Consider the following 12,126-nt stretch of genomic DNA (forward strand, 5'->3'; position numbering starts at 1 on the left):
AATCTAAAACTTACATGAAACCAAAAAAATCCTGAATAGCCAAAGCAATCCTGAAAAAGGACTAAACAGTAGGGATTATACTTCCTGACTTCAAGCTATATTACATAGTTACAGTCCTCAAAATAGTATATGGTACTGCCATAAAAGTAGACAAATCAACAGTATAGCATTGAGAGTTTAGAAATGAACCCAAGCATAAACGGTCAGCTAATATGACAAGAGAGCCAAGAAAACTCAGTGGACAAAAGAAAATCTCTTAAATGGTGCTGGGGAAATTGGATATCCAGATGTAGGAGAATGGACCCGTATCTTACACTACTAAGAAAAGCTAGCTGGAAATGGATTAAAGACTCAAATATAAGACCTGAAATGATGAAATTTCTGGAGGAAAACATAGGAAAAGAGATCCTTCACCTGGATATTGGCAATGATTTTTTGGAAAACACATAAAGCATGAACAACAACATAAAAAACACATGGGACTACCTCAAACTGAAAAGCTTCTGCACAGCAAAACCATTAACAAAGTGAAAAGACAGCCTACAGAATGAAAAAAAAAATATTTGCAAACCATTTATCTGCTAAGGGGTCAATATCTAAAATATATGAAGAATTCCTACAACTAAAGAGTAAAAAAATAATCCAATTAAAAATGGGATTTTTTTTTATATCTGAAACCTAAATAGACATTTTTCCAAAGGTATACAAAAGGTAAACATGTACATGAAAAGATGCTCAACATCACTAGTCATAGGGGAAATGCAAATCAAAACCGCAATGAGATATTATCTCATACCTGTTAGAATAGCCATCATCAAAAAGACAAGATAACAAATGTAGAGGCACATGTAGGGGAGAAGGAACCTTTCACTGTTGATGAATTTGTAAACTGGTGCAGCCACTGTGGAAAACAAAATGGAGGATCCTCAATAATTTAAAAATAGAACTACCAAATGACCTAACAATTCCGCTTCTGGGAATATATCCAAAAGAAAAACCACTCAAAAAGATATCTGCATCCCCATGTTCATAGCAGCATTATTTATAATAGCTAAGGCATGGAAACAATCTAAGTGTCCATTGACAGATGAATGAACAAAGGAGTTGTGGTATACTTAGGCAATGGAATTTTTTTTTTAATGATTATTTTTGAGAGACAGAATATGAGCAGGGGAAGAGCACAGAGAGAGAGAGGGAGACACAGAATCTGAAGCAGGCTCCAGGCTCCGAGCTGTCAGCATAGAGACCAATGTGGGGCTCGAACTCACAGACTGTGAGATCATGACCTGAGCCAAAGTTGGACGCTTAACCAACTGAGCCACCCAGGCACCCCAGGCAACGGAATGTTATTCCACCCAAGAAAATGAGGAAGTCCTGCCACTCACAACATGCGTGGACCTTGAGAATGTTATGTTGAATGAAATTAATGAGAAAGGCAAATACTGTGTGATCTCATTTATAAGTGGAATCTAAAAACCCAACTCCTAGACAAAAGGATCAGATTTGTGGTTACCAGAGGCAGGGAGTGAAAGGAGGACGAATTGAAGTAAGGTGGTCAAAAGGTATAAATTTCAGTCATAAGATAAATAAGCACTTTAGGAGTGCAACGTACAACGTGATGACTATAGCCAACACTGCTGTACAATATATAAAGAAGTAAAGAGAGAATGAGAGTTCTCATTCCAAAGAAAAACATTTTTTTCTTTTTTTGCTTCCCCGTTTTATTGTATCTATGTGAGATAATGGATGCTACATAAACTTAGCACTGTAATTTCATGAAACATGTTAGTCAAATCATTATGCCATCTACATTAAACTTATCGTAGAGTGATATAGGTCCGTTATATCTCAATAAAACTTAGAGTGATCTATGTCAATTATATCTCAATAAAAGTTGTAGCAAAGGATAAAAAGTTATATAAATCTGTTTCAATATTTTTCAAAACATTGTTTTGTGCTAACCAATTTTTTAATACTTGTTTTTTGAGAGAGAGCAAGCATGCATGCGCAAGCAGGGGAGGGGCAGAGAGAAAGGAGACACAGAATTTGAAGCAGGCTCCAGGCTGTGAGCTCTCAGCACAGAGCTGGACACGGGGCTTGAACTCACGAACCGTGAGATCATGACCTGAGCCAAAGTTGGATAATGAGCCACTCAGGAGCTCCTGTGCTAACCAATTCTCAAACAATGTACATGATGTATTCTTCTGATAAATAAAAATGTATTTCTGTAAAAATAAAAAGACTACCTTTTGAGTAAAGCAATTTCTTATCCAGTCTTGCTGGGGCCCCGGTAAACCCCATGCTCAGAGACCATGTATTTGATGACATGGTTTTTGTGTATAGGACAGATAAGAATTTTCTGGATATCTTGTACCGAGTAGGAATCAAGATTTTTGAGTAGAGAAGCAGGAAAAAAAAAATCACTGTTGGTCCAAGAGGAATAAAAATGTACTCTGAACTTTCTTACTTGGATTCTGTAAACTTAAGCCTGTAATTTATTATGTCTTATGTAAATATAGTAAGTGTTAACCTAGTAATTAGTCATAATATTGCCAATATATGAAAGGGAGAAAATGCTATTTTACCTATAATACTTTTGGGGAAACGGAGACTCATGTATAAGTCTCAACTTTCAACTAATCTTTCAGGTTACTTTCAAATCCATTCCACTAAAAATATGTGTATGCTAATTGAGATATAATTTCTAATGTCTATAGAGGAAGAAAGAGGATGTTGGTTGAGTGTAGTTTCTGGTTAAGTGACTGTGTCTGAAGTTTAGGAAAACAATGACTTCTTTATCTCTTTTTAGTCAAATTATTGAAATATAATCAACATATGATAAACTGCGCATCTTTAAACGGTGCAATTTGGTAAGTTCTGACCTATGTATACACATCTAAAACTGCCACCCCGATCATGATAATGAACAACCATACCCAAGAGTTTCCACCTGCCACTTTTAAATCTTCCCAACTGTCCAGATTGCTCTTTTCTAGGCAACCACAGATCTGCTTTTTGTCGCTAAAGATGAGCTTGCGTTTTCTCTCTAGAATCATGTATGAATGCATTGCATAGTAGACATTTCTTTTTGCCTAGTTCTGTTCACTCAGCATTTATTTTGAGATTCATCTTTGTTGTTACGTGAATAATTTTTATTGCAGAATACTACTTGAGTAGATGTAACATAGTATAACCATTTATTTGTTAATGAAAATATTGTTTTCAGTTTGAATGATCTGTAAGGATAAAATGGGTGAACTTCAGGTCTCTGCTTGCTGACAGCATCCAATTAGGGCAAACCTCTTTTTCCTTAGATTCTAATTCGAATCCATTAGCCAAAGCTCAAATCCTATAATAGGGACTTTTTAATGTTCTGTTCCTGAGATTCCCTCATGGCTCCCCTTGGAATATGTTTTCCCTCATTGAAAGGAGTTATAAACCCAACTTGTTCAACTACAAGTGTGTTCCTGGTGGTCTTTGGCTAAAGTTCCTTTAGCCAAAGGGTCTTTTCTATGTCCTCTAAGTTGCCTAATTTATTGGCAGAAAGTTGTTCATAATATTTTGTTACTATTTAATATCTGTACAATCTATGCTGTCACTGAGTTTACCAAGTTTATTGATCTTCTCCAAGATCAATAGGTTTGTTGATTTTCTTGTTTTTCTTTTCTATATCATTGGCATCTGCTAATATTATTTCTGTGCTTCTGTTTACTTTGGGTTTAATTTTCTTTCTTTCTTTTTTTTTTTATTCTTAAACTGAAATCTGAAGTCCTGGGTTTGAGACCTTTTCTTTTTTTCTAATTGCAGAGGATTTTAGTGCGAGACATTTCTCCCTCAAGTACTGTTTTACAGGCATCCCACAGATTTTGGTTACATTGTGTTTTCATTTTAATTGAGCTTCAAACACTTTTCAATTTCACTTTATATTTCTTTTTTTGAATTATAAGCTGTTTAGGAATGTTACTTAGTTTCCAAATAATTGGAGATTTTCCAAATCTTTTATATTTATTTCTAATTCAATTCCAGTACGCTCAGAAAATCTACTTTGTGCAGATTTTCATCATTTCAAAGTTGGTTAGAATAGTTTTATGGCCTAGAACATGAACTACCTTGTTAGAGGTACACAACTGAAAAGAATGCATAAGCTGCTGTGGTGTGTTTCCCAAATGTTAATTAGCTCAAGTTGGTTGATAGTGTTGCTTCATCTTCTATACATATGTTTTTAGATATACTTAATATGAAATGGTTCTCAAACTTTAGCATGACCAGAATACACCCAGAGGATTTGTTAAACACAGATTGCTTAGTTTCTAATTCAGTAGTTCCAGGTTTGGCCTGAGGATTTGCACTTCTAACAAGTTGCCAAAGTGTTAGTCTGGTGACCTCACTTTGAGAACTCTTTCTCAGTACTCTACCACATTTTCTTCTGTCTGCTTAGAGAAGGAATGAGCAGAATCTTGTTAAGTGTGAAAATTATAAAACTAATTTTCAGTTTTGTGGTTTTTTTTTTTTTTTTTTTGTGGGTTTATTGTTTTGGTGGGAGGAGATGTAGCTAAAGGAAGAATAACCTATATGAATGTTGGGTAGGCAAAGAATGGACTACATGATTATTTGTTGACATGTTTTTGGTTATCTAGTATTTGAAACCCTTATCTATGTTCATGGAATGTTCCACTCTGTGATTATTCATGGTTTCAGAATTATTGTTAACTAGAGAAGCAATTAAGTCTAGATATTTATTTTCCCTGACGGTGAAAGCTAGGGCACAGACACATGATCTAAGTGTTTTCGTGGTGGTGGTAAGGATGGTCTCCTCAACAAAGTGTTACACAGCAGTAGGGTTAGTGTGATCTGATGTTCTGCTGCTACAGCCACACTATCTCTGCCTTATTGCTACTATGACATAATTTTTGCCAACACTGGATGCCTTGATTTCTGCCCACTTTATTTATTTATTTTTAATTATTTAAATTCAAGTTAGTTAGCATACAGTGTAGTATTGGTTTCAGGAGTAGAACCCAGTGAATCATCATTTACATACAACACCCAGTGCTCATCCCAGCAAGTGCCCTCCTTCATGTTCAGCACCCATTTAGGCCATCCCCCTGCCTACCTCCAGCAACCCTCAGTTTGTTCTCTGTATTTAAAAGTCTCCTTTGGTTTACCGCCCTCTCTCATTTTATCTTTTCTTCCTTCCCTCCCCCTATGTTCATCTGTTGTTTCTTAAATTCCACATATGAGTGAAGTCATATGATATTTGTCTTTCTCTGACTTATTTTGCTTAGCATAATACACTCTAATTCCATCCACATTGTTGCAAGTGGCAAGATTTCATTCTTTTTGATTGCCGAGTAGTATTCCATTGCATCTATATACTGCATCTTCTTTGCTCATTCATCAGTAGGTGGACATTTGGGCTCTTTCCATAATTTGGTTATTGTTGATAGCACTGCTATAAACATTGTGGTATATATGCCCCTTCGAATCAGTATTTTTGTGTCCTTTAGTTAAATACCTAGTAGTGCAAGTGCTGGGTCATAGGGAAGTTCTATTTTTAATTTTTTGAGGAACCTCCATACTGTTTTCCAGAGTGGCTGCACCAGTTTGCATCCCCACCAAGAGTGCAAAAGAGATCCTCTTCACATCCTTGCCAACATCTGTTGTTTCCTGAGTTGTTATTGTTAGCCATTCTGACAGGTGTGAGGTAGTATGTCATTGTGGTTTTGGTTTGTATTTCCCTGATGATAAGTCATGTTGAGCATCTTTTCATGGGTGTGTTAGCCATCTGGATATCTTCTTTGGAAAAGTGTCTATTCATGTCTTCTGCCCATTTCCTCACTGGATTATTTGTTTGGGGGAGGAGTTGAGTTTGATAAATTCTTTATAGATTTTGGATACTAACCCTTTTTTAAAGATTTTATTTATTAATTTTGAGAGAGGCTGAGGCATACATGAGAGTCAGGGAGGGTGAGAGAGAGAGAGAGAGAGAGAGAGGGAGGGAGAGAAAAGATCCCAAGCAGGCTCCACACTGTCAGCACAGAGCCCAATGTGGGGCTTGAACTCATGAACCATGAAATCATGACCTGAGCTGAAATCAAGAGTTGGGAAGTTAACCTCCTGAGCCACTCGCGTGGCCCTGGATACTAACCCTTTATCCAAAATGTTATTTGCAAATACCTCCTTCCATTCCATCAGTTGCCTTTTAGTTTTGTTGATTTGTTCATTTGCCACACAGAAGCTTTTTATCTTGGTGAGGTCCCAATAGCTCGTTTTTGCTTTTATTTCCCTTGCCTCCAAAGACATGTCTGGTAAGCGGTTTCTGTGACTGAGATCAAGGAGATTGCTCCCTGTTTTTTCCTGTAGGATTTTGATGGTTTCTTGTCTCACATTAAGGTCTTTCATCCATTTTGAACTTATTTTTGTGTGTGGTGTAAGAAAGTGGTCTAGTTTCATTCTTCTGCATGTCACTGTCCAGTTTTCCCAGCACCATTTGCTGAAGAGACCATCTTGTTTCCACTGGACACTCTTTGCTAATTTGTTGAAGATTAGTTGGCCATACATTTGTGGGTCTGGTCACTTTAAATAATTTTTTATTTTCTAATATCGCCAGAGATTGTGAGCTACTATTGCTTTTCTGCTAAAGTTAGTCAGTGCATATAGCTTGCAAAACAAAACCTGATCAATACCAAAGACATGGGCTGGTAATGATGTAGGTTACAGATGATCTGGTTCAGTTTTATTGCTTGTTTTCTGATTGGTCTTTTAAGTTCCTTGTCTTGCATAACTGTTCTGGCTATGATTTCCAACTCTGTTCAATAAAAATGACAAGAGTGGCATCCTTGTCTTATTCCTGAGCTTACAAGAAAAGTTTTCAGCTTTTCACCATTGAGTGTGACGTTGGCTGTAGGCTTGTCAAATATGGCCTTTATTATGTTGACGTACATTCCCTCTACAGTTGCTTTGTTGAGAGTTTTTATCAAAAATAGAAATTGAAATTATTTTTAACTAGGCTTCATTCCCAGTGCAGAGCACAACCCCAAGATCAAGACCTGAGCTGAGATCAAGAGTTGAACACTCACTTGACTGAGACACCCAGGGGCCCTGTGTTTTGTCAAATGATTTTTCTGCATTTATTGACTGACCATATGATTTTTATCCTTCATTTAGTTAATGTGGAGTATCATCTTGACTGATTTGCAGATATTGGACCATTCTTACATCCCTGGAATATGTCCCACCGCATCATGATGAATGATCCTTTTAGTGTATTGTTGAATTTGGTTTGCTAATATTTTGTTGAGGATTCTTACATATATATTCATCAGGAATATTGGCCTGTAGTTTATCTGGGTTTTGTTTTTGTTTTGTTTTTTTGTAATGCCTTTGTCTGGTTTTCATATTAGGGTAATAGTGGGCTCAGAATGAATTTGAAAGTATTCCATCTCTTTTATTTTTTGAATAGAGTGGAAAGGATAGGTAGTAATTCTTTTTTAAATGTTTGGTAGAATTTACCTATGAAACCATCTGGGTCTGGGCTTTTTGTTTGTTGGTAGGTTCTTGTTTTCGTTTTTTACCAATTCAGTTTTATTGGTAGTAATCAGTCTGTTCAAGTTTTCTATTCCTGATTCAGTCTTGGAAGATAGTATTTTTCTAGAAATGGATCCTTTTCTTCTAGGTTGTCCAATTTGTTGGCAAGTAATTTTTCATAGTAGTCTCCCATAATCCTTTGTATTTGTTATGTTGATTGTAACCTCTCTTTCATTTCTGATTTTCAGTCCTATTTTTCTTGATTCTGGCTAAAGATTTATCAATTTTGTTATCTTTACAAAGAACTAGCCCTTAGTTTCACTGACCTTTTCTATTTTTTTGAAGTTTCTATTTCATTTATTTCTGTTCTGATACTAATAACTTCCCTCTAATGACTTTGGGCTCTGTTTGTTATTTTTCTAGTTCCTTTAAGGTGTAAGTTTAGATGGGTTTATTTGAGATTTTTGTTTCTTGAAGTAGGCCTTTATAGCTATAAAATTACTTCATAAAACTACTTTGGTTGTGTCCCAAAGATTTTATACTATAGTGTTTCCATTTTTGTCACCAGGCATTTTTTTTTTCCCTCTCTTCTTTAATTTCATTGACCCATTGGTTGTTTGGTAGTATGTTGTTTAGCCTTGACATGTTCATGTTTCTTCCCATTCTTTTCTTGTAATTGATTTCTAGTCTCATACTATTGTGGTTGGAATAGATGATTGATAGGATTTCAGTTTTCTTAAATTTATTAATACTTGTTTTGTGCCCTAACATATGATCTATCCTAGAGAATGTTCCATGTGAACATTGAAAAGAACACTTGAAAAGATTGTATGTACTCTGCTGTTTTTGGATGGAATGTTCTGAATATATTTGTTAAGTCTAATGTGTCATTCAAAGACATTGTTTCCTTATTTTCTGTCTGGATGATGTATCCATATTGATGTAAGTGGGTGTTAAAGTCCCTACTATTATTATATTACTGTCAATTTTTCCCTTTATGTCTGTTAGTATTTGCTTTATAGGTTGAGTTGCTCTGATGTTCAGTGCATAGATATTTACAATTGTTATATCCTCTTGTTGGAATTATCACTTTATCATTATGTAATTCCCCTCTTTGTCTCTTGTTACAGCCTTTGTTTTAAAGTCTATTTTGTCTTACATAAGTATTGCTACCCTGGCATTTTTCTGCTTCCGTTTGCATGAAATATCTTTTTCCATCCCTTCACTTTCAGTCTGTATGTAGCTCTAGATCTGAATTGCAACTTGTAGGTAGCATATAGATAGGTTATTTTATTTTCTTTATTTAATTTTTTTAATTTTAATTTTTAAATTAAATTAAATTTTTAATTTTTATTTTATTTTATTATTTTTATGTTTATTTTTATTTTATTCCATTCAGTTACCTTATGTTTTTTGATTGGAGCACTTAGTCCATTTACATTTAAAATAATTATTGAACATTTAAAATAATTAGCTGTGTACTTACTGCCATTTGTTGTTTTCTCATTGTTTTTTTAGTTCTTTTCTGTTCCTTCTCTTGCTCTCTTTCTCTTCTTATGCTTGCATTTTTTTCTCTTTTGTATGTGTGTTTCTGTATCTATTATAAATTTTGGGTTTGTGGTTGCCATGAGGTTCATATATAACATCATCTGTATATAGGATCCTGTCTATATTAAGTTGATGGTCACTTAAATTTGAACACATTCTAAAAGCAGTACATTTCCACACCTTCCTCCCCTCTGCCTTTTATTTATATGATATCATATTTTATGTTTTTTAATTTTGTGTATCCCTTACCTAAATTGTGTAGATAAAATTGGTAACACTACTTTTGTGCTTAAATAAACATTCATATTAGCCTTATAAGTGATTGATCTACTTCTGTGTTTGTTTCTGCTAGTGTAATATTTTTCTTTTCATAATTTTCTTCCATGTATAGCCTTTTATTTTGCACCTTAACTTCTTTCTTTCTTTCTTTCTTTCTTTCTTTCTTTCTTTCTTTCTTTCTTTCTTTCTTTCTTTTTCTCTCTCTCTCTCTTTCTTTCTTTCACTGTTTATTTTTGAGAGAGTGTGAGAGACAGCTTGAGCAGGGGAAGAACAGAGAGAGGGAGACACAGAATCCAAAGCAAGCTCCAGGCTCTGACCTGTCAACATAGAGCCCAACATGGGATTGAACTCATGAGCCATGAGATCATGACCTGAGCTAAAGTCAGATACTTAACCAACTGAGCCACCCAGGTTCCCCTGCACTTTAACATTTCTTGTAAGGCCCATTTAGTAGTAATGAATTTAACTTTTGTTTATCTGGAAAACTTTCTCTCTCCTTTAATGCTGAATGATAACCTCCCTGGGCAGGGTATTCTTGGTTCTAGAATTTTTTCTTTTAGCACATTGCAGGTCAGAAGGGAGTAGCATAATATATTCAAAGTTTCTGCTGAAATTTCAACTGATAGCTTTATGGGGTTTTCCTTGTACATCACTATTTGCTTTTCTTTTGCTGCTTTTAGGACTTTCTCTTTATTTTTAATTTTTCCATTATAATTATTATGCCTCTTGGTAGAGACCTTCTTGGGTTCATCTTATTCAGGGACTTCTCTGCTTCTTGGACTTGATTATTCCTTTCTGAGATTAGGGAAGTTTTCAGATATTTTTTTCTTCTGACAATATTTTCTTTTTAGTTGAAATATTATGTTCATGTTTTAATGTAATTACTTATATATTTAGGATTAATTACCCACTATTTTCTTTATACTTATTTTAAAATTTATTAAGTATAATTGATATACAATGTTATATTAGTTTCAGGTAGACAACATATGATAAGCGTAGTCCCCATCTGTTACCACACAACATTATTACAATATTATTAACTGTATTCCTTATGCTGTACTTTTCATCCCTGTGACTTACCTATGACTGGAATTTTATACCTGTTAATCCCCTTCACCTATTTTACCCATCTCCTTCAATCACATCCCTCTTACAACCCCAAGTTTGTTCTCTGTATTTAAGAGTCTGTTTGAGTTTTTTTGTCTCTCTTTTTTTTTTTTTTTTAAGATTTCACATATAAGTGAAATCATATAGTATTTGTTTTTCTCTGATTTATTTTCACTTAGCATATTATCTTCTAGGCCCATTCACATAGTCATGAATGACAGGACCTCGTTCATTTTATGGCTGAGTAGCATTCATTGTACATATATACCATATCTTCTTTATCCACTCGTCTATCAGTGGACACATTTGTCTCCCTATCTTGGTTGTTGTTAATAATGCTGCAATAAACATAAAGATGCATATATATGTTCAAATTAGTGTTTGCACCTTTTTTTTTTTTTTTTTTTGGACAAGTACTCAGTAGTGGAATTACTGGATTGGATGGTATTTCTGTTTTTAACTTTTTGAGGAAAGTCTGTGATGTTTTCCATAGTAGTTACACCAATTTACATTCCCACCTACAGTACATGAGGGCTCTCTTTTCTCCACATCCTCATTAACACTTGTTATTTGTCCTCTTTTTGATACTAGACAATACTAGGCGTTCTGTCAGTTATGAGGTGATATCTCATTGTGGATTTGATTTGCATTTCCCTGATGATTAGTGACGTAAAGCATCTTTTTATGTGTCTGCTGGCCATTTGTATATCAACTTTGGGAAAATGTCTAGTCAGGTCCTCTGACCATTTTTTAATCAGATTTCTTTTTTTTTTTTGGTTGAGCTCCCTAAGTTCTTTATATATTTTTTATTTTAACCCCGTGTTAAACCTATCATTTGTGAATATCTTCTCCCATTCAGTTAGTTTCCTTTTTGTTTTGTTGATGGTTTCCTTTGCTGTTCAGATGGTTTCTATTTTGGTGTAATCCCAATAGTTTATTTTTGCTTTTGTTTCCATTGCCTGAGGAAACATATCCAGAAAAATATTGTAAGGGTGATATTCAAAACATTACTGCCTCCATTTCTTTTTAGGAGTATTATGGCTTCAGGTCTCCCATTTAGGTCTCTGTTTTAAGTTTATTTTTGTGTATGATGCAAGAAGGTGGTCTAGTTTTATTCTTTGATATGTAGCTGTCCATTTTTTCCAGCACTATTTGCCAAAAATATGGCTTTTTCCCCATCGTATATTCTTGCCTCCTTTGTGCAGGTTGACTATATAAGTGTGGAATTATTTCTGGGCTCTCTATCCTGTACCATTAATCTACGCATCTATATTTGTGCCAGTACCATACTGTTGGGATTATTATAGCTTTGTAGTACAGTTTGAAATTTGGGATTGTGATACTTTCAACTTTGTTCTTTCACAAGATTTCTTTGTTATTTAGTTTTTTTGTGGTTCTATAAAAATTTTAGAATTATTCTAATCTGGTAAAAATGATTTGCTATTGGTATTTTTGATAGAGATCACATTGAATCTGTAGATTGCTTTGGATAATATTGTATTTTTAACAATATTTGTTCTTCCAATCCATGGTATATCTTTCTTTTGTTTGTGCTGTCTTGAATTTCTTTCATCAATATCTTACAGTTTTTAGAGGACAGGTTTTTCAGCTTCTTGGTTAAATTTATTCCTAAGTAATTTATTATCGTTGGTAAAATTTTAA

At 34.5% G+C, this 12,126-nt stretch overlaps 1 long non-coding RNA gene across 1 annotated transcript in view; it reads right to left on the bottom strand.

Moving 5' to 3' along the window:
* Positions 1 to 12,126, bottom strand: part of LOC113593795 (uncharacterized) — a 39,970-nt gene that overhangs the window by 22,368 nt on the left and 5,476 nt on the right. The window contains exon 2 of the long non-coding RNA XR_003414135.2: positions 797 to 901. This is a non-coding gene — a long non-coding RNA (uncharacterized LOC113593795). The remainder of the gene's footprint in view (positions 1 to 796; positions 902 to 12,126) is intronic.

This window comes from Acinonyx jubatus, chromosome D1, assembly GCF_027475565.1.
Source record: "Acinonyx jubatus isolate Ajub_Pintada_27869175 chromosome D1, VMU_Ajub_asm_v1.0, whole genome shotgun sequence".
Lineage (NCBI taxonomy): Eukaryota > Metazoa > Chordata > Mammalia > Carnivora > Felidae > Acinonyx > Acinonyx jubatus.